Below are 21949 nucleotides of genomic sequence, written 5' to 3'. Positions count from 1 at the left end.
AATTCCAATGTGGGGTTCGGCTTTGAAATGGACTTCTGTTGTTCCGGGTGCCCGAGGTCGTGAAATCAAAATGAGAAGAATGTTTGTAAAACATCATTTTACATCTCTGTCTTCTTCGGTTTGGGGTGTTTGCATGGGGGGAAAAAGGGGGAGGACCACAAGGTGTTGAAAGACAGATGTGGGACTAAAAGACACGCTGGTTTGACGACTGTGCATTTCGGTTGCTGCTGAACAGAACGTGGAATCAAAATGCACGATCACACCCAGCCTCTGGGCCTAAGCTTCAGGCTGTCCATGCAATATTTCTGAGTACATGGGTTCCACTTGCATTGCATTTGTCATCACAAAGCAGGGAAGGCGCTGATGACACACAACAGTGACAGCAGTAAAGCTACAGATTTCACTGCTTCATTTCTGCAGTAGCAGCGGTGTTTAATCATGTTTTAGTTGAAATGTAGCAACAACAAAAAAAACCATTCACTTTTAGTTGGTAACAGCAGTGGAGCAGACCTCATATCTTTTGACAGCATTAGGGATCTATGCACTGGTTAATGGTGCCTCCAGATTGCGAAGGGCTGATTAATTGATTAGGCCCATTAGGAAAGGAGCATTAGAAGTGCTATTAATTTTGCAGCAGCAGCGCCCCTATGCGTGCTGCCGGAGAGCAGATGGCAATGAATGATGTATTTTGTTAGAACAGTAAATATTGACAGGTGCGCCCGGGCGCCTCCTTGAGCTCCCCGTGGACCAGGCAAAGGGAGAGCATTCTAATTGGCTGTCTCCAGTGAGGAGACCTCTGGAAAGCAGATGCCCCAACCTGTTCTGGCCCAGAAAGGGCAGATGAGGAACTGAGCAGCTTCCAGACGTGTGTTTTACCCTCTATTGTGAATGAATAGTGTGCGGAGGGAGAGTGGTGGCGGTGGTTGCAGGGCGGGAGACGAGAGTAACAGTAGCGAGCAAGCTGATTCTGAACGGCTTTGGTTTGGCTAGGGGAGCACTCGATAATAGGTCCTCGCCTAGCTCCACTTTGCCTCCAGTCACAATGGCTCCACGTCATTTCAATCGGAAAGCCAAGAAAACTCATTTCTGAGCTGCCTTGACATCAATTGCACTCTCCCGCTCAGTGGCAATTTTAAATCGATTGCTTCACACAGATCCCCCTCCCAGACTCTGTGAAATTTAGACACTTTCAGACACAACACAGACACTGTAAAGCAACATGGAGAGGGCCATGAAAGGAACAATAAACTTATATTGGGATTAACTGATCTCTTTCTGTCAGAGCATCACATAATACATTTTTAGTGCTTGACTTGTAAGAAGGAGACACCATGGGAAATATTTTCTCAGTCCTATGAGGCACAATCAAAGACTTCAGCACTGTTTTAAGTGTCCGATCCATCTGAGTTGCATGTCTTTGTGCTGTGAGAAGTGACAAGAACCATACGCAAACACAGCAAGATGTCATCGAGGTATTGATCGTGGGTGCTTCTTGCTGAGCGGCAACAGTGCTGCCATGTGAGAGAGGCATCAGTTACGAGCCGAGGGGGGTGGCCCCTGGGAGTTGGACACCATCAAGATGTTTAAATTAACCCAAGTTAACCAAGGTGGCAGGGAGCCACATCACTGAAACTGTCTCCTGCAGGGATACAAAGTCAGGAGGGTTGCTGTGGAGAACATCGATGCTACCTGATGATGGTAGATAAATAGATTATACAGATTAACAATTCATCTACTGTGATATACAATTACTTCAAATTTGCAATATTTTGTTAATTGTTTCTTAATTATTTAAGTATACAGCTGCACCGGATAGCTAATTAATTGTAATTAAAGCCAATTATCTCAACAACTGATTAATCATTTTGAAGAAATTAAGTGTCCACAATGTGTTTCTGGTTCCTTTAGTCCTCTATGACAGTCATTGACAGGCATCACTCATTAGTAAATCTATACTTTCAGGCAGTAATCAATTACTAGTTGCAGCCCTATTTGTGGCTCAAGAGGTACAGCAGGTTATCCACTAATCAGATGATCAGGGGTTCGATTCCCGGCTCCTGAGCAGTTGGCACCTGTCATGGCAAGAATGTGTATGAATACGTGAATGAGATATGTAGTGCACTGACTAGAAAGGCAGTATATAATTAGAATATTTATAGAATATATCCATTTTATCATTTACATAAATGGTAAAATATTGTGTCTAAATATATTTGATTTATAATGAAAAACAGAAAATAGTTGATATTTTTGCCTATTTAGATATCAAAATTGTTGACAATTATCTAACTCCTGCCTGCTGGCTTCCCTCCCTTATCACACAACACAAAGGATCAGTTCCCGTTTCCTTCTCTGACACAATACACGGCGCCTTTTAGTTACATGACAAAGATGACTGGTGTGTGATAAGAATGTGGTTTTTCCAGCAGCGGTTTTCCCTTCCAGAGAGATGTGTTGTTATTGTTGTTAGCCAACCAGTTATAGCCCCCAGGAGAAAACCACAGATGATGCTCCGATGAAGTGTCGTTCCCAGAACTGTGGGAATAATAGCTGCCCTCATTCTATCTTCACTCCCATGCCTCCTCTATCCTTTCTCTGTATTTCAGTCTCTGAGAGCCAGCGGGCCACTGTACCTCTGATTCTACTCCTTCATCCATGAAGACATGGGAAATTAGATTATCCTTGGTCTGTGTGCACATGTGGGAGTGTGTTTCTGTATGGTGGTGCTGATGGAGGAGATGGGGGTTATTTTTAGGCTACACTAAAAGTGTACTCACATCATTTTCACCTTAGCTCTAGACCTCTAAACATAATATGATAACCTTGTTCCTTTTCTCATTTCAATGACATGTTCTTTTGTCTTAGCTTAACTGCTTTTAATCTCTTTTAGTTCATTGTGTCTGGGTTGACCTTTCTGTCTTTTCTCTTTTTTCTCTTGGTCTATAGCTTAACCGTTTCCCGCTGTGTTATTGAACTTTACAGTGCCTTTTTAATGGTGCATGGTGGTGTGTGATTATGTTGTAAAGCTCTTGGTAAAGTTGTTTTGAAAAGGTGCCATACAAATAAAGTTATATTGCTACGAGAGAGAGAAAGGTAAAAGGAGAACACATTAAAACTGGATGACCCACACACCTACTCAATATCAGGTTAAAGTCTGGCCTAGTGGACCTTTGAAAAGCTTTATTTTTCTTTTCACATGCACACATGCAACAATCACCTCGACCTTAAAAGTCCAGTATGTAAAAGACCTCTATTTACAGAGTATGGATTAAATTGAATAAAATACATGTATAATAAGTGTAAAATTAGCTCAAACAAGAAGTGTCACATTTTTGTTACCTTACGCCTGGATCCCACTGGGCATGGTTCAGTTACCACGACTGTTTTGATCTATTCTCCACCCATTCTCATAACCTTCCAGGAGCGTTAAGCTATGAGTGAGTTAAAATCAGACGTTTAAACACAGTGTTATATTTTGAAAATAGACTGGATTTTGACTCTATGCCTTTTGCGTGTGTCTGACTTCTGGCCAGCTCGATCTGTTATGTGGCTGGTCACGACATCCATCAAAAATAGAAGAGACACACTTCTGGGATTTTTCTGAAACTTGCCAGAACACATCATAGCCGTGCCCAGTGGGATTCAGTCATTAGAATGTTATTATTATTATATCTACAGCACAGCTCTTTATTCATTCTACCATGTCAAACAGCCATGTTTCTAAACACTAAACACTGTCTCTAGATAAGGCCGTTCACATTTTATGCCACTCCCTCATGCTAGAAATGAGAGGGTGAAATGAAGAGGTTGAAAACCACAACTACGCCGCTAGATGCCACAAAATCCTCCGCTCTGGTCCCTGGTAAGATTGATGGAACATTTCCTTGGCTCTTTGCCTGAGCAGGATCATTCTGGCAGTTTTTATATGATAAGTCTTGCATTACCTTGCACAGAGCAGAGAGGAGAGAAAGAGGAGAATACTAAATAAAAAAAAGTCAGAACCTTCCCAAAATGTATGCTTTCAGCTTATCAGCATCACTCTACCATATATGCAAAATGTCTTAAATATACTTTTTCTGTGAATCATTAGCGGAACCAGTTCCAGAAATGCTTCCCAGCAGTTTCCTTTCACTTTTTAACCTTAAAGACAAATTCATTCTGGACAAGGCGCCCTGTGGAGTTCAGTGCTTTTCGCCAAATCCCCCTGTGGGAATCCACTTACCTTTTCATACAAACATTTTCAAATCCAGATTTTGGATAATTTTGAAACCTGCATTGTTGACATCCATTTCTACTTTTCCTACTGCTGGTGCATTGTTACATTTCTTCATGTGATACCTTTAAGCTCTCATTTAGTTTCATTACATGACGATGATGATGATTGTGCTTGGAATCCGTGTAGCCAAGTATATTATGATGCCCAGCTGCATTTCGGCCCACCTACCTAAATGCAATTTGGGCCCTGCGCTCATGTACTACACCACACATTTTCATTATTTAGCTGCATTAAAAAAAATCAAAGCACAGGCGCTCTAAGGCAGGGCTTGTGAAGGACAAGGTAAATTGAGGTGAAGAAGAAGAGGTGAGCCATTCTTCCACTGTCCTTCTCTAAGCCTTATTACCCAAGAAGAAAATGAACATAACTGATACATTATAAAGGGCTGAAAAAGCATGGCTATCTCTAATACGGTCTTTCCGCTCAAACAAAAGAACTGAAATAAGGTCTTTGTCAGCAGTTAGGGCATCTGTCTTCTTTCCCTCCTGCACGTCTTGAGATAAAAGAATCAGCCAAGTAGCATAATGATTGTTAATGGGATCTTTATTAACCAAATTATTGTCTCGCTGATAATTGCTTTCTCAATGTCATGTAACTGTGTTTTACACTGCCATTGAATTAATGTTGGGCATGAATGGAGTTTATTAGCCAACATCAATGTGACTCTCTATCACCTCTTTGATTAGGATAATCATATAGATTTTACTAGACTCAGTTATGCCGTTAACAACGCACAAAGTACATTTCAAACCTTGGAGTAAGGCGTTTCACAGCAGTGCAAGAGCAGCTTTTCCACAGGGTTATCTAATGAGAATTCAATTATTTTTTTTGCGTGCAGGTGTTTTTTTATGCGGACATATGCATGTACATGCACGTGTGCATTAGCAAGCATCCATCTGAAATGCCATTGTGTTGTAACCCCACCATATCATTCTGCCTGAACTAAGGCCCTACGATTAATTGACTCCTCCGAGTTGGAACTTCATTTCCCCAGGACACTGAGTTCACAACACATTTTGCTTGCACAAATATTGAGCCTTTAGTAATGACACATGGTGAAGTCCTAGAGTCCTTTGAAGTTCGATTTTCCATCTTCCTCACAGCCATGAGATGTATTCATTTGGGTGACTATAAGCTTAAAAAAAAAATAGGAAAAAGGTACATTTTCTGCCTTTTTCTCTTCACAAACTTGTTACAGGTTTAATTGTTCTTTTGAACTGTCAATAAATTACACGCTGCCCTCAGCTGGTGACTCTATTACTGTTTCCATCCAACTGTCAAGAGAATCCGAATTGCACTTTTGAAATGTCAGAAAAATAAAATGCAAATTAGGTGCATTTTCATTAGCTGAGCTGCAGGGAATAAATAGTCTTTTAGAATATAAAACCTGCTAAATCAGAAAATAGACCCAGAAGAAAGGTCTAACTAGTCTTAATGCTACATTATATGAAAAATCGTACTAATAATGTACTGTTTGGAATCGTATGAAAAAAAAACTGAAAAAATATGAACACCTGCAATTATTATGATGAGAAATAAGAGTGACCACTCCAGAATATGCAAAAAAATGTTTTGCATGCTATGATTAGAAATGCCAGAGATGATGTATGAGGGGCACACCTGAGATAGGAAGGTACCATGGGATGCAGAAAGCAAGCCATAGCAAATAGGTATGCTCCTGCCTTAGGCTGCACTTATATATAGACCTGGGTACTTACAATTCCCTTGCAAGGAGTAATGGTTCTCAGTCTGCCAAAGAATGTGGACCTCAAAACTCATGAGGGGATCTTGTGAATGAAAGAAAAGGGCTAAAAAACAGAATAAGGTTTCCTCTGTATAGGTATTGCTGGATAAACATTTTCGTCTCACAGCAATAACAGATGAAAACAAACTTCACTGGAGCTTTCTGAAGTAAACTTTGCCCAATTAGCTTATTCCTGTTTGCCTTTTCTTTCCAAAGGCTTATGGGCTTCTCAGCTTAATTTAGTCTGTATTGGTCCAGACTTCAAAATATCAATAAATACACATTAGTAGCAAATTATAGGCCCGTAGTATAACATAACCTACCGTACAGCTTTAGGACAATACTCAAAAACATATATTTAATTTAACACATGTATTTTTTTCTTTTAAATGTATTCATGGTAATTAAGTATACCCAGTGCAATGGTGTGGCTTTCCAATACATTATTAATAGCCTTTGGATATAAATGGAAGTGTCCTGCCATTAGAGCAATGTATTATTATTATTATTTCACAACAACACTATTTATAAGTTAACTGAATAAGTGGCAACAGATTATGATTTGTTTATTTATCATTTATTTGGCTCTGTCAACACAAATAGTTTTGCAACTGGAATGGGACAGCACAGTTGCCAAGCAACACAAACATCTCCTGAACACTAGCTTGCAAGCTGCTTTGTGTAGATCTACACGTTACCACATACTAACTGTTTTGTATCATGTATGCAAGCAGTGGAATAAAAGTCTGTTGATAGCCGCCTTGGTGGAAATATCAGTCTTTATCTCGTCTTGACGTTCTGATGAAATGTTTATTATCAGAAGGTAGTTGCTCTCTCTTCAGCATCAAACAGACAGCAGGGAACTGTGTACTTACTTTGGTAACGGCTGAAAAAACACATGAAAGACAGTGAATTATATATTTTTTAAATGGTTCGCCTCATTCCTGTGGTCCACTCCCATTAAAATAGTGCATTTAACCAAAGGAGGCTGATCTGGAGTTGGTGAGGCAATAAAAACAAAAATATAAAAAGTTAGCACAGTGTAACAAAGAGGACTTGAGATGGAGCTGGGGGAACATTGCTCCATGCACTTTAACCGAGATACATGCACTTTAATAATTGTATGGGCACTTTTGTAAAGCAGGCACTTTATTGGGTTTGCGCACTTTGCACAAGCCATATTTGCATATTTGATATACATATAGGTTCATAAAGGATTGTTTCTATATTTATTGTCCTTTTAAATCTTATCTGTGCTGGTAGGTTCTGTGATGGCCATGTGGTTCCACCTGCAAAAGAGGAACATGAGATTTATTGTGCATTTTTTGGTAATTGAATGCTAAATTGACATAATGTCAAATCTAATATATGTTGTGCAACTGTGTGTGTTGGTATATTGGGAATGGCAAAGTGTGTGTACTCACCAGTCTCCTTTGTCTCCAGGGTGTTCGGGCAAAAGGCTTACCCAGGGAACGGGCACCATATTTCATAGTTCCGGGGGCATCCAAGTGGTGATTAGTGGGGGTGTTGGAAAATGGTGTATTTTATTAGTGTTTATGCTAGAATTGGGATGAGGTTGGGTTTGTAAATAGATGTATGTGTATATAGTGGGAAGATTATGGGGATAACGTAAATAAATAAGTGTTTCTCAGAAGGAGAGCAAGTCAGTGTGGTAAAGGGGTTCTCCCTCATTACCTAGATACCTTATATAAGGCGCCATTTTGTGATCATTGGGGGTTGTTGTTGTATTATGTGGAGAGTGTTTGCCATGCTGTTAAACACTTAACAATAAAAGACCCGTCTGTGACACTCGACAATCCTGCCTGGGTATTCTTTTTCTGTATGCTCCAGCCATAACTGTGACACACAGAAATAGTTTATCTTTATAAATTATATTGGTACAGAATTGACAGGAAAACTGTCTAAATATGACGTCCTTTGTCCCGTGTTTCTAGAGTAAAATGCTTTTACACATACCGTATTCTCACGACCATAAGGCGCATATAAACGTCTTATATTTTTTTCAAAATGTGTGGCGCGCCCTATAGTGCAGCGCGCCCTATGTGTGTTGTTAAACCTGTGTTGAGAACGTTAAAGGGGGAAGTATGGGCGTGTATAAAAGAACAGGTATCTGCTTTATGCAGAACATTGTTGTCTTACCAACCCTGAAAATGGCAAAGAGACACGCGTATGAAGCACAGTTTAAACTGAAGGTTATAAGCTGCGCGGAGGTGCTTGGCTGCCACGCTAATGGACAGAAACTGCTGCCTATGGTGATTTTTAAGAGAAAGACTTTGCCTAAAGAGACGTTTCCAGCAGGAGTCATTATTAAGGCAAATGAAAAGGGCTGGATGGATGAAGAGATGATGAAAGAGTGGCTGAGGCAGGTGTATGTAAGGTGACCAGGTGTTTTTTTCCACGCATCACCATCGCTGTTGATCTGTGACTCTATGCGTGCCCATCTCACAGCCGATGTGAAAAAAGAAGGGAAACAAATGAACGCTGCACTTGCTGTTATTCCGGGAGGTCTGACAAAGGAACTCCAACCGCTGGACATCGGTGTGAACCGGCCTTTCAAAGTAAGGCTGCGAGCGGCGTGGGAGCAATAGATGACCGATGGAGACCACAGTTTCACAAAGAGTGGCAGGCAGCGCAAGTTACGCCACAGTTTGCGGATGGATTGTAGATGCGTGGACTAACGTGTCTACTGGCACTGTTGTTCGAGCTTTCGCAAAAGCCGGCATCATTCCCGAGGGGCCGCACGGCACGGAAAGTGACTCTGACAGCGAAGAAAGTGGAACTGGCATATTTGATTTAACGCAGCTGTTTAACTCAGAAACGGAGGATGAGGACTTCGATGGGTTTGATTAATGACGATTACCGGTAATGTGCTAATGTGTGCTGTGGTAATGTGCTTAAAAAATGTTAGTACTTTGCAATAAAGACTTAAATAAAGCACAATCAAACTCAGTTTTGCTCCCACTCTATTTTTAAATACGCACACTTGTATGCTTGTGTGTGTGTTGTTGTAAGGCGGTGTGCCATGTGTGTGTGTGTAGACTGCGCCTTTTCGTACGATGCGCCTTATGGTCGTGAAAACACGGTATAAGGAATTAGGAATTGTTCAAATGTCATCAGCACTCATAGAACAACTCTTGTCCAATTTAATTACTTGGTCAGAACTAACTGTTGTGTAGAAAGGATGTTGACAATACCAACATGCAACTCCCTCCTGTATGTTCGCCAAAGGAGGTACAATCTAATAAATGACACTGTAAAGCAATCATGACTTGGGGCTTTAATTGTTGTTAAACGGTGAGCAATACATTTGTTTCTGCAGGTATTGGCAGCTTCATCCTGTTATAAATGTCTCAGCAGAATTGTAGGCCAAGTGCAACAGAGGAATTAGTTACCTCTATTTAAGGACTGCTGCCTATGCTCCACCATTAAGCTTACACCCACAGATTTATAGGGAAAAGAAGTATATACGGCTGTTGTGGTGCAATCTCGATCCTCCAACACTGAAACTGGAGCAGTGCCCTGTGAACTCAGCAGGAGAGCAACACTTATATTGAACCTCATCAGTCATACCTGGCTACACACACAACTGCTGCTCACCTACTGAGTATCACCTCCCTGGGATGATAATCTATTCCTATAAACTCACTGGAATGAGGATCTCTTTGTAGAACATAACCATTTGAAAGTCAGTAGCACATCTGGAACACCTGGGGACCGATCTCAAGATGCAGCTAAAGATGATGCGACAACCTCATTGACCTACGAGTTTATATAAACGGGTACAATTTCTGTAAGTTTCGTATTGAGCTGTCAGAAATTGTTACAATAATCCTACAGAGGAATACAGCAGGGGGTTTTGCAGAGTCAGTTATTGTTATAATAGAAAAACATATTAGTCATTTTATTTTCCTGCACTTCACTTCATAAGAATTCACCCTTAGCTGAATATTTAAAACATTACAGCTTTCTGCATACATTTTCCCACAAACTCTGCTATGATTTATTGGATCTCATATCATTTATACTTCTCCTGACTCAATGTTGATGTCACCCTTGAGTTCTTTTATTTATAGAGATGGTTTTTGGTCTCGTACTGAGCTCTTGGATCATGCAGTGGATGAACATTTTGGGAAATTAAAAAGGTCAAACTGTGGACTGTTTATGCTTTCGAAGACAGCAACAACGATTTACCTTGATGAATCTTTCACGAGTGAAACAGTCCAGATGAAACATTCAAAGTTAGTTAGCCAAGTGCAGCACAAACAGGAATATATTTCCATTGATTGATATTTGTAATGAGCCTCATCACCAGTTCTGCTTGCTCATCCAGATGCTAATGTGACAAGACGTCATCTCAGCTCGAAACCACATGCAACAACAGAACTGTTAGGACTATAGTCTTTTTTGTATTGTTGCCCGTATGGCGTGTATTTCTCCCTGGAGACATGAAGAGAGAGACTATTCTGCTTTTCCTGGACGTCACCTAAAGCTGCACTTTTAAAAGGGCTTTTAGTCTAATTCGTTTTTCCCACCTCCACAACTACTTCTTCTCAAATTAATGGGCCCCTAAACGTCTATCAACTGAACACATTTAGCAGCGCTTTACTGTGCTTCAATCACTGCCAATGCTTTCAAGCATTATAATTTTGCTGCTTTGCATCAGTTAGAAACGTTTACTCTGTGCATTAACTACATTACAATTTTACCCAGAGCCCAGAATACCAGCAAAGAATAGCTGGCTCAGAACAAAGACCTTTACACAAACTTTATGATTATGCCTTCATCACATTTCATGCCATCACACGGGGTAAGCTCAGATTTGCAATCAGCAATTGATGTCAATCATCGCTACTCCATGTAGCATTATTGAGAATGTAGACATTACCATGGTCTACTACCAGTAGGAAGACAACTTGGTTTTCTACAACTGAATAATCCTGTTTATTAAAACTGCTGTGTTTCTTTGAATAAGCGGCACAAGAGGACAATCTTATTAAAAGAAACTGAAATATGCCACCACAGCATGAAGCAACTCATAGCTTTTAAGACGAGTTTCAACAGAGTCTAATTCTTTCATGTGATATTTACTCAGTGGTCTCAACTGTGCTGCCATCGCTCTCTTTTAAACCTTGAAATTTTAGGTAAACAGCTGGATATGAACAAAGACTAAGAAAGCACAAAAGCTGTTTGAGTCCAGCTGGTTCCTCAAACAGACTCAACTTAGGTTGGACCAAACATGTTTGGGAAATAATTAAAGCAGTCATGGAAGTATATGCCACCTCGCTGCTTCACAGGCAAATTTCGATTCAGCCAGCACATCAGGAGGATGTGACTGGCTGTCATCGAGGCCGTCACACGCCTTGTTTCTCCTTTTGTTAGGTTGTCATGTGAGGATGTCGCAGATCAGCCCCTGCTTGTTTATGCCAGCATCAAGCAATCAGATCCCGGACGAACGGTGTGGTGATAGAGCTAGTCTGGGATCACTGACACAAACGCACAGACGCATACATAAATACAGCTGCTTCCTGGGCTTCTTCCTTTCAAACACACCCACACATATACCAATATGAGAGAGATAACACACCTGCAGCATCAAATTGCAAACTCAGCCCACAACAAGGATATGGGCAATCAGATACCCATCTTTACACACTCAGGCAAATACACACAAAATGTATAACAGTCCAGGAAAAGGCCTAGGAGTCACAGTATCCTAGAGACCAAACTAGGCCAGAACCATTCTCCCGCTCTGCCTTTTCCCTGTCCATCCCTGGCTGGTGAGGTGGCTTTTGACTTGAAGAACAGAGAGCAGGGAGCCTCTGCCAAGCTGGGAAAGGACACAAAGCAGCAGCCCAGACACCCACAGAGCCTTTTATTTCCTTTCAAACCAATTGCCATTCAGCCACCGGTCTGCCAAGATCCAGGACGGGAGCAGAGGGGAAAAGTAATTGACCCCCAATTAGATTGATTAGACCATATTGAATATGATTAATTGAAAATACCAGAATAAGACACACAAGACAGAGTGATACATTCATGGTGCCCTGGAGTCGTGCTACCTCTTAATCGCTCCCTGGATGGAGTTAGAAATGTATCAGATAGATGAGGAAGTCAATGTTCATTTGGACAAGGGCCAATAAAGCAGTCCTCCTGGCTGAACTCATATTTAGCATTCATTGCATTTGACTTCTCACAAGTACATGATCTGATATCTGCTCAAGGCTGCATGAAGAAGCAAGGCCAAATATAAACTGAACACACCGCCCCTCCTTCATTGACTGAACATAATATTGATCTCCCAAAAAAGAGATTTATGCAAACATTCAGATAATGTCTCCTGCATTCACAATCCTCACGAGATCCGTGTGTAAATTCCTCCTCAGAATCAAAGTTTAAGCATCCGTGTTACAGTCTTTAGGGCTCAGCTCAAGCTAAAGCCAAGTGTAATTGTCGGGCTGCTTTTGTTTTGCAGTGTTAGCCATTTTATATGTAATTAGCTGTCAGGGATAGTGAAAAGGGGCTAATTCCCTTTCTATTTTTGCCTCCCTGAGTGGAGGCTATGCTCAAGTCTGACACTGACAATAATTAAAACTCTGCCTCAATGACTCTCATGCGCAGTGTTACATTTGTTTTCACCCGTGTAATGTGTAATATAGCTGGGCATCACCCCCCACATTTCTCTGAGTAATTTGTTCCCCCTGAAGGGTTTGACCGCTTGACAACGCTGGGCCATGATACTTAGCCATGCTATCACTCACAAGTCTAGTTAAGAAGTATGCGAAGTGGAGGGCTTTTTAAGTCAACAGAACGTGAGCTCAGATCGTACAATTGGTGTCAGAGGAGCTTCAATTATTCATTGTGACAGAATTTTCAACTTTGGCAGCTTGGAGGTCAGTCTAGAGGATTCAATGGTCTCCCAAAACATCATTATTTTTCCAATCTTGTTTTCTCCTAATTACCAAATACCTAATTAGTGAACACTCAGAATTTTGACCTTAAATGTTTTTCATGGTCAAACTTTAAGGACAAACGGTGACATACAGACTAGTGTGAGCTTTGATATTAGTCCATCGAATGATGGATGATCCATCAATCTTGTTGGGATGTGATCGTCGGCTATCTTGCTTTCAACAGTTTGAAGTGGTTTCCCTATACACAAACCAGTAACCTATCCCATTCCCTTCGCATTCTTTTCCAGTTTCCTTTTTTTTGTTTGTTTTTTACATTATAGATCAACCCTGAAGAGATCAAAACCATGGAGATAACACACATGGAATTATATGGCCAAAAGTGTCAACTGAACAAAGTCTGCTCTATATTTGAGGAAAAATATAATATAAATAAAATATAACGTATGTGTTATTTCATTTCTGTGTCAATCTACATTTTAAAATCAATGAAGGTGTGTCTGAACTTTTGTCTGGTACTGTACATCACCATACATTCTATGAAAAATCTGTTATAGTATACATGTGATCATATAAAATAGGTTTGACAAAATACAATATTTACTCTTTGTGGATAGAAACATTTAGAAGAGAAAGAGAAATTACTGTAGATACAACATATTATTAACACAACCAACTTTAGAAAACACTGTTGACAAAGTAGAATGTTTCTACTTTAAGTCATGTTGAATGTCAAATTCTGAACTCTTTCAACTTGCACAGTAACTCCTCCCCTCACTTCACACATAGATATCTGTATAATAAATCTAGAGTTTGGCTTAACATCCCTCCTTTAACTCTTCATATTAGTTTCGAACACTGACACCATGCTGATGAAGGTAACTGGAAAGTTTTAGTGATTACTTAATTAATTATACACATTAATTATAAATACTTCATGTCGCACAGTGCAATGTTTTCCGTTATAGCTTTTAATTAAACCCAACTCATTTATAATAAGTACGCTCACGTTAATCATAGAACTGTAGATGCTGGAGTGGGTTTGTTTGGTTTGATTGGTTTGTTGGTTACTGAAGGTAAGAAATGATTAACAGAATATCAGCAGTGATGCGCTGACATGCTCAAACCTTCCTAATCCAATTGTCAAAGTGTGATTAGCCTTCAACTGGAGGTATCTATAAAAATAATCAACAAACAACAATCTGATTTGAAATGAATTTTCCCTCCAGCTATGGCATAAATCTAATTATAGCACACAGAATTATGCATCTGGGATCCAACAGCTGTTATTATAATGATTATCTTTACCACAGTTATCAAAACGTCATCATTATCATCATCATTATCATCATCGCCACATATACAGCAAGAAAAACAATCAAAGTGCAAATACTTTCACCTAAAGAACGAAGGTGTTTTAGAACACCAGAATATAACATGATATTCACCATGGTGAATAACAATCACTTAATCCTATTAGCACAATAACCGTAACCATGGTAAGCCCCACAATGAAGTGCGAATTTTATCAAGATGTCCTGCATTTGCACGGGGGGGTGCACAGATGTTTGCACTCGTAAAGCGCTGTGAGTGAAATTCAGCACTCGCACTGCTTTTTTCCTCCATCTCAAAGCTGCAGCATATTATGTAAATTTCACCACTGATGTTTGCATATGTGATGAACATCATCATCATCAGTGTGAATTTATAGCTAACACAGAGGTGAAGCGTCAAACACTGAAAGTAAATGGAAAACACAACATAATTACGGTAAATATATTTACTGTTCTAGACTTTTAAGAGAAAAGCGTGCTAGTTTTTGTGCTGACATAAAGAGTTTTACTTCTTGTCCTCTCCTGATAATGCACATAAATCCTACTCTGTCTGGACCGATAAGTGATTCAGCTGCCATGTTAGAGAAAATGAAGGTCTGAAACTGACAATCAAGCATGTCAGAGTGTTTAAAAAAAATAAAACTGTATTGTTTGGAAGCAAATCTCCAGGCAGGTGCAGCAGGCATCGCTTTTTAATTTGCTACATGCTCAGTATTCAGCCGCATGGATCAAAGGGACACTTAATTTTCCTCCCCTCTCCCCATTATGTGCAATGAGGAATGAGGCAGACCCTCGCGGGAGCAGATTTGGTTACTGTTTATCATTACTGTCGCTCTCCATGGTGTCAGAGGGGCTGATCCCAGGCCGCTAAGACACAAGCGAACAGATTAGTAAAAGGGTCCTTATTTTCTGCTGTACTTTACTGAAGTTAGATTTTAATTCGTTTCGGAAGGCCTATTTCCCCAGCAGCTGCCGCTACATTTTACAACTTTGTATTCGTGCTTAAGCAGTGGACAATTATCCAGAAACCACTTTGAACATCAACCTGAAAACTTAAAATAAATGAAAATCATAAAAATGAACAGACAGCTGTAAATCCAGCCTGAGTGCTCACCAGCTACAGCGCTGTGGCCCATTGCAAATGCTGATGTATGCTGATGCCTCTGCTGTTCAACGCAGGGGCAAACTGTGGGCCTAATTATCTCCCAGCCAAGTTTGCTGTTGTCTGTGTTTCCCCCCCATCTCTTTTCCTCTCGTCCTCTCTTATGCATCCTCAGCTCTTGCTCTAAACCCAGCCCAACCTCCTGCACAATTGTGAATATTTCCTAACTACACACTACAACCGTATTCATTTCCAATTAGAGACACTATACTTTCATCCCTCAAGTGAAACTGGTAATTTTTTATCCGATTTGCTTCCCTCTCCAGCTTTTTTTCCCCTTCCTCTCCTTGTGTGATATTTTCCTGTGTCTACATTAGCATAAGTGCAGCAGTGATCTGCTTCAGGTTGACGGTTTTTAATGGGGCGGCATTTCCATTTCACAGAGGACACATGTGGCGGTGGGATGTCGAGGAGTGCTGGGGGGGGTGGAAAGCGGGTAAGTTGAAGCAGTACAAAGAGAATGGTAGAGACACTCTGCAACGAGTCCTGTCACCCTTAATAATGCAGCAAGGATGGGAAAGGAGCAGTCGTCTTCACTCCTAAATGGCAGACGTAGGTTGTATGCCTCTGGATGCCACAGAGCCCAAGCCTCATCTACTGTCCATAGGCATGTGACCATCAAATATGAACCACAGGAGAGGCTCCACGGTCCTCTCAAAGGCCTCCAGGGAGCAGAGGTGACACATATGTAAGTCGCGGAGCCTGGGGGGACAGTGGCTCAGCCCTCATGGCAGGGACTTGTCATGGATGTCAAAAGGACTTGACCCAGTTGCTGGATTGAGTGCTGGCAGCTGTCTCATCACCAGGGCATCTGTCAGCCTTGGCTCGCTAACTCACTATGCAACAAAATGCAAAGGAAAAGGTGGAACATCTCAGAACAAAAGTCTCACTTTAATCCGATTTCCTCAAAAAATGTGAGTGTGTGCTCTATGTTTGTGTGTGTGTGCGGCTGAGCTTACTGTGTGTGAAATTTCAAAAGGTTAGAAGCAGTAAGTGAGTACAAGCCCCAGAAATAAGGCAGGCTTTATAAAAACAGAGTAATATTGTGTAAGTCACCGTGGACTGTGCATTTTAAACCTCTGCCTTCAATAAAAAGTTATCTGTGAAGAAACAATCTCAATATCGCAGACATAACACCCAAAGCTTTTCACACTTGTACGTTTGAAAAGAGTTCTGAAACTAATCGATTCTGACCCGGCCCCTACCATCTCCACGAGTTAAACAAAGGTCAGCTTGTCAAGAGGAGACTTTTCAGACGGCTGATGTGAAACGGCAACACTCTGATTAACTAATCAGGTCTGTTCTACACCGGATTATGTAATTAATACAGAAAGTAGCAAAGGTTATATTTTCATAGGGAATTTATTTGAACTTACAAATCTTCACATCTAAGCTCCTCTTAGCTGCAGTTTTTTTTTTACATTAATACCATAATCCTCAGGGCTTTGGTGAAAGAATGGAAAAACCGAGGCGGCATCATCACACTTTCCTATAGTGCTAAGTGTGTAGAATAATCATTTGATACAATTATAGGACACAAAAATAACGTCGGTGATACATTTTTCTGATTGCGTGATCACTTGCAGTAATTCCAGAAAGAGCCCTTATACTTGTACTTATGTTTTTCATTCATTATTTAGTATTGACTTGAAGAGATATGACAAATATACACACATAGGCCTAGTTTATCTATATGTATGTTTGTCATATGACATGTATATTGTACTGTATAAGATATTAATACTAGAAAGGCAATCACTGCGCTTTAAATAAAAGAAATGTAGGAACAGCTGATCCATTAATGAGCTGTCGTAAGAAAATCTGCAGAGAAATACATTATTAATGATAATTTACCTGATAAAACAACACTGTCACATTAACCCGCTGCAAAAGCCTTGTCTGTCACATTAAAGCACAAACACCACTAATGGTGTTTTTACACTGAATTTAAGGTTTTCGACTGAAGTTTAAGTCGACCGTGCCAGGAACAGTACCGGAGTGAAGCATCGTCAGTTCTACCAAAGGAAACGACGACTGTGACGGCTGGCACTGCGTGTAGGTTCTGGTTGTGTGTATTCTCAAACATCAGTCAACACTTTTAGATGCCATTTGTATTCTATATGTTTAGAAGTATGTTGTGTATACTAGTTTTTAACTCACTTGTGTCTATTTAAACCAGATTCAGATTAAAAACAACTCTGGTCTGGTCTTCTTTTTTTTTTAAATGGTAATGATATGGTATGATATACTGTTTGTATTATCCACCTTTATGGACGTTCAATAAAACATGTTCTTTAACAACAGGGCCATAGTTAACGTACATACCTCTAACTAATGTCCTAATTAATCTACGGAAATTCAAGGTCTGATTCAGATTGCACCTAGGCTTTTCAGGGCTTGGCAGAGTCGTAGTACTGTAGCTGTGCTTTTGTTTGCTTCTTTGTACAATGCTTTAGATACACCTTTAACTGCCTCGCTCGTTAAATTTCCCATTTTTATTTTCTAAATCTGTTTCATGTGTCCAAAGCTACATGATGCTTACACTGAGTGACATATTTCAACTCAAGCTGCCTCTTACGCATTCTTTTATATACTCATTTCCCTTTAACGCATCCTGACATATCTGGTGTCTTTGGAAAGGTTTGTGTCGTGACTAGAATTTCAAAGAATAAGAAACTTCTGTGAAAGTGCTTGTCCTCACTTGTCCCCCCTCGTGGGTCCTCCAGGGTTTAAAAGGTTAAATCCAATTCTGAAAGACCGCTTGCAACAAAATTCACTTGCAAAGTTACAACCCTTATTCATTTGGACAAGGACGCGTGTACTTATGTTGCAAAGGCTCGTGGTGAGGCGAGTATTGAACATTTGCAAAGCAAAGCGGCGAGGTGGACACGTTTAAAGGAGAGTTGTCTATGCAAATTTAAGCAGTCTCAAAGAACTGTTGACTAATGAACTGCCAGGTGTCTTTTTTGATCGACGTCTGCTCATGAAACATCCCAGTCTAACTTCCACCTGCTTTACCCGTAGTCTACAGTTCCACTATGGAAATAAAATCATTACAAGAGACAAAATAATTCTTACTGCATTCAGTTTTCCCAAAAATTATGATACACAGGAACAGAGTAAAGGCTGCTGCAGCAGCACTGAAGAAAGTCTGTGAAACTGTGGAGGTTGCTAAAGGACAGAGAGGATGTCGGTCCAAATCTAATTTAGAAACAGCAGCTATCATTAAATTTAGAGTGAAGCAATGTCAAGTGTGTTGGGGAGCATCGGTGGACATGTGGTCTGACTGAGCTCATAGTGACCATATGGCACGAGTTGCAGACTTGCCTTATGTGCACTATGGTAATCTCACACCTCCCAGACAGATATGTGTGCTTGAAATCCCCAGAAGTGGTGCTATGAGAAAATGCTGCTTTTTGCAACTCTTCGACGAGACAAAATAATAATCCCTTTGGAATCGGCGAATGCCTCCGGTTTCTCTTTGTTTTGCAGAGCCTGGACGCTTTGGCACCGACAACCATTGTTTCAAAATATCAGGTGGCACTCAACTTTACACAAGATTTCCATTCGCCTATTAATTTTTAGCACAATTGTGTAATTTGTGTTTTCTACATATAGTCCCACGGCACCTTTTAGTTTACCGGGCCAAACTTTCCTTTGTGCAGCTCTCAAAGGGAGCTTTTTTATTGGTGCGTGATGAAAGGCACCTCGTCTAGCAGAGGCAAGCCATGCTTTTCTTCTCTTTACACAAACTACCACTAATAACTGCAAACAATACGGGTGAGTCAGGGCAGAGACTACACAGCAAGTGAGGTAAACTGAGGTGAAGTTAAGGCACCAGTTAGGTAGATACTGGCTAATGAGTAAGCCAGATTTATGCAGAAAAAAACCTTGATTATTACTTAATTCTTTTGGAAAAGAATTGAACATAATTACACCCACTATGATAACCAAGAAAACGTGCTGTTCCATACAAAATAAAAAGTAAAACACATTTGGCTACCCTTGCAAATAACAACTCAAGCCACAAAAAACATCAACTATAATGGGTCGAATAACAACTGGATTTGCAGTTTCCAGCTCCACAAAGAAGAGAGGACACAACATAGTAGAAAGATAGAGTATGTATGCCAACTGAGACAAAAATATGTAACACACATGTGCTGTGCAACACCCACTGGGACAAAAGCAACAAGCATTAAAGCCAAGAAATGACAGTGATATAATACAAACAAATGAAAAACAAGAATTTGTCCCACTTTTACTGTAAACATCAAGCCTAGATAAATCGCACTCGAGTTAATGAACACATAACGCAGGAGTGTGAGAATTACCCAAGCTCTGCGGCCTCCAGCTTCACAGCCACAAGCGAGGTCACAGCGTGAGCACGGTGATGGCGGGGTGGCAAACACAACAAGAGTGGCGCGGCAAAAACAGAAGCGAAGAATGCAGCACAATTCAAAACAATGACTCGCACTTACCTTTTTGGAGGTCCGCTTGAGAGCAAAGTGAAGTCCATCGTGCATCAGTCCTCCTTTTGTAGAAATGTTCGCGGCGGCATCGCACATGTTTTCACGAGTTTTAAAAGCCGAAACGATTCTCTGCTGTCAGAAACTTGACTTTGATGCAGCTCTATTGCTCTACTTTGGCGATGACTGTTCTTAAAACGCCCTTATTCTTTCATTCACTTTATTATTCACATCCCCACTGCAAGACGGCACATCATTTCAGGGAAATTAACTCTTAATAGTAAATGCATACAAACTAATGTGAGATTGCTTTCCTTTGCACTCACCCAGATTATCAGAGTTTAATTAATAGTAAAGTGACAATACTGCAAACACAGATCTCTACTTTGATCTCTACTTTTACCAAAAATGGCCCAAAACTGCATTTCGGCTTTCGGTGAAGTGGCCGAATAGTAAGACCGAATAGTGGCGTGACGCAATTGATGCAATGAAACAACGTGCGCGGTGATCTGGCCAGGGTTTCTGATTCTTTTCTCATTCACACACAATAAACCCACAATGCAGGATACAGGAAAAACACAGGCAAGAAATACATCATACACTGCTCTTTAGCGGAGCTATAAACTTCTCTCTAAACTACCAGCGTCTCACACATGCGAGGTGTTCGTGGGAAAAATGGAAATTCACCGGAAATATAATAAAACTAAATAGTATTTCTTTCAAGAACAAATTAACAGTGATTAAAACAACATGGGCTTTCGAACAATATAAATGAAATAATAATTATACTTACTGGAAATTCTACTGGAATATTTGAAGGATATTAAATAAACATTTACTTTCTTTGAAATTTACGTCTACAAATTTATTCTAGGCTATTTATGCAATAGTAAAAAAAATATAGTGAAAATTTTAACAACAGCATTTCATATTCGGTTTCGGTATTCGGCTAACCATTTTATTTTTATTCGGTTTCGGACGAAATTTTTCATTTCGGTGCATCCCTACTTTGTACTATACAACCCAACCTCATACACACAGTACAACATTTTCCATGGATCTTCACAGGTGAGGTCAACAGTATCAAAAGCACAAGGCATGGCAGCCATCCAACCACAGGCAGTGCAAGAAAATAACAACAACAACAAGATTATGTTGATGTAAAGACAATAACAGTGTGAGAGCAGGTAACACACACACACACACACATATATATATGGCTCAGCGGCTCATACAACACAAACATAATTAGCATAATAAAACCACTTACTGTTTGAAGGTCTTCTTCTAGATGAAATCGTTCAGAACAATGTGGCGTTGTTGTTGTTGTTTGTTTTCGTCTGCGTCAAAGCTGGAAAGGTCATCCTCTGTATGATATGTTCCTCTTGGCTCTGGCTTTTTCTAGTCGTTAAAATATATCCAGTGTAGACATTTTTGGTTTCTTTAAGTCCGTTTTACTATTTAACATCCCTCCTGTGTGAGTTAAACGAACCGTTTCAGGGTTTTTAAGCTAGCAAAGTTTGTTTATCTGGTTTAACTGTTGTCATGAAAGAGACAGGTGGACGGCGACAGCTCACCTGAACTCACGTCGACGTCAGACGTCAGCTAAGTAACAAAAAGTTAGTTATTTAGAGTTATTTAGAGTTATTTAACGAAAGGTAGGGAGATAAATTTTAATTACCGACGACGAACTTGGTGATTTAATTCAAACAAGGCGCGAAAATTTTCTTCTTCGTTTATGAGAAGCGGTGGCGCCGCATTGTGCTCTGTGCTGCCCCCTGCTGTCCGAAAGCTACATCACAACGCTCCCCCAGTCTAATAAATGACCTGTTTTGTCTACAGCCAGTGCTTTATACGATGTTTTTGATATTACTTTGCTTCACCAGTTGAGGGCTTTTAATGTGAAGCAGCAACATGCGTGACTGGGGAAACCTCAATCACACATGGGTATAAAACCAGTCAATCTCCATAAGTGCCCCATATTAAAAATGTTTAACTTCACAGCAGAGATAAACATGTTTACAGCTTGGTACCA

The 21949-nt window shown here is 40.3% G+C and overlaps 1 long non-coding RNA gene across 3 annotated transcripts in view; it reads right to left on the bottom strand.

Annotated features, from left to right (window-relative positions):
• The window catches only part of LOC113744455 (uncharacterized), a 230502-nt gene extending 208812 nt beyond the window's left edge, over positions 1-21690 (bottom strand). For all 3 annotated transcript variants that reach the window (XR_003461545.1, XR_003461547.1, XR_003461546.1), the window contains exon 1: positions 21185-21690. This is a non-coding gene — a long non-coding RNA (uncharacterized LOC113744455). The remainder of the gene's footprint in view (positions 1-21184) is intronic.
• Positions 21691-21949: the final 259 nt, after the last annotated feature.

The sequence above is a fragment of the Larimichthys crocea genome, chromosome XXIII, assembly GCF_000972845.2.
Source record: "Larimichthys crocea isolate SSNF chromosome XXIII, L_crocea_2.0, whole genome shotgun sequence".
Classification (NCBI taxonomy): Eukaryota; Metazoa; Chordata; class Actinopteri; family Sciaenidae; genus Larimichthys; species Larimichthys crocea.
The sequence above is the reverse complement of the archived record's forward strand: the minus strand, read 5'-3'. Positions and strand labels throughout refer to the sequence as shown.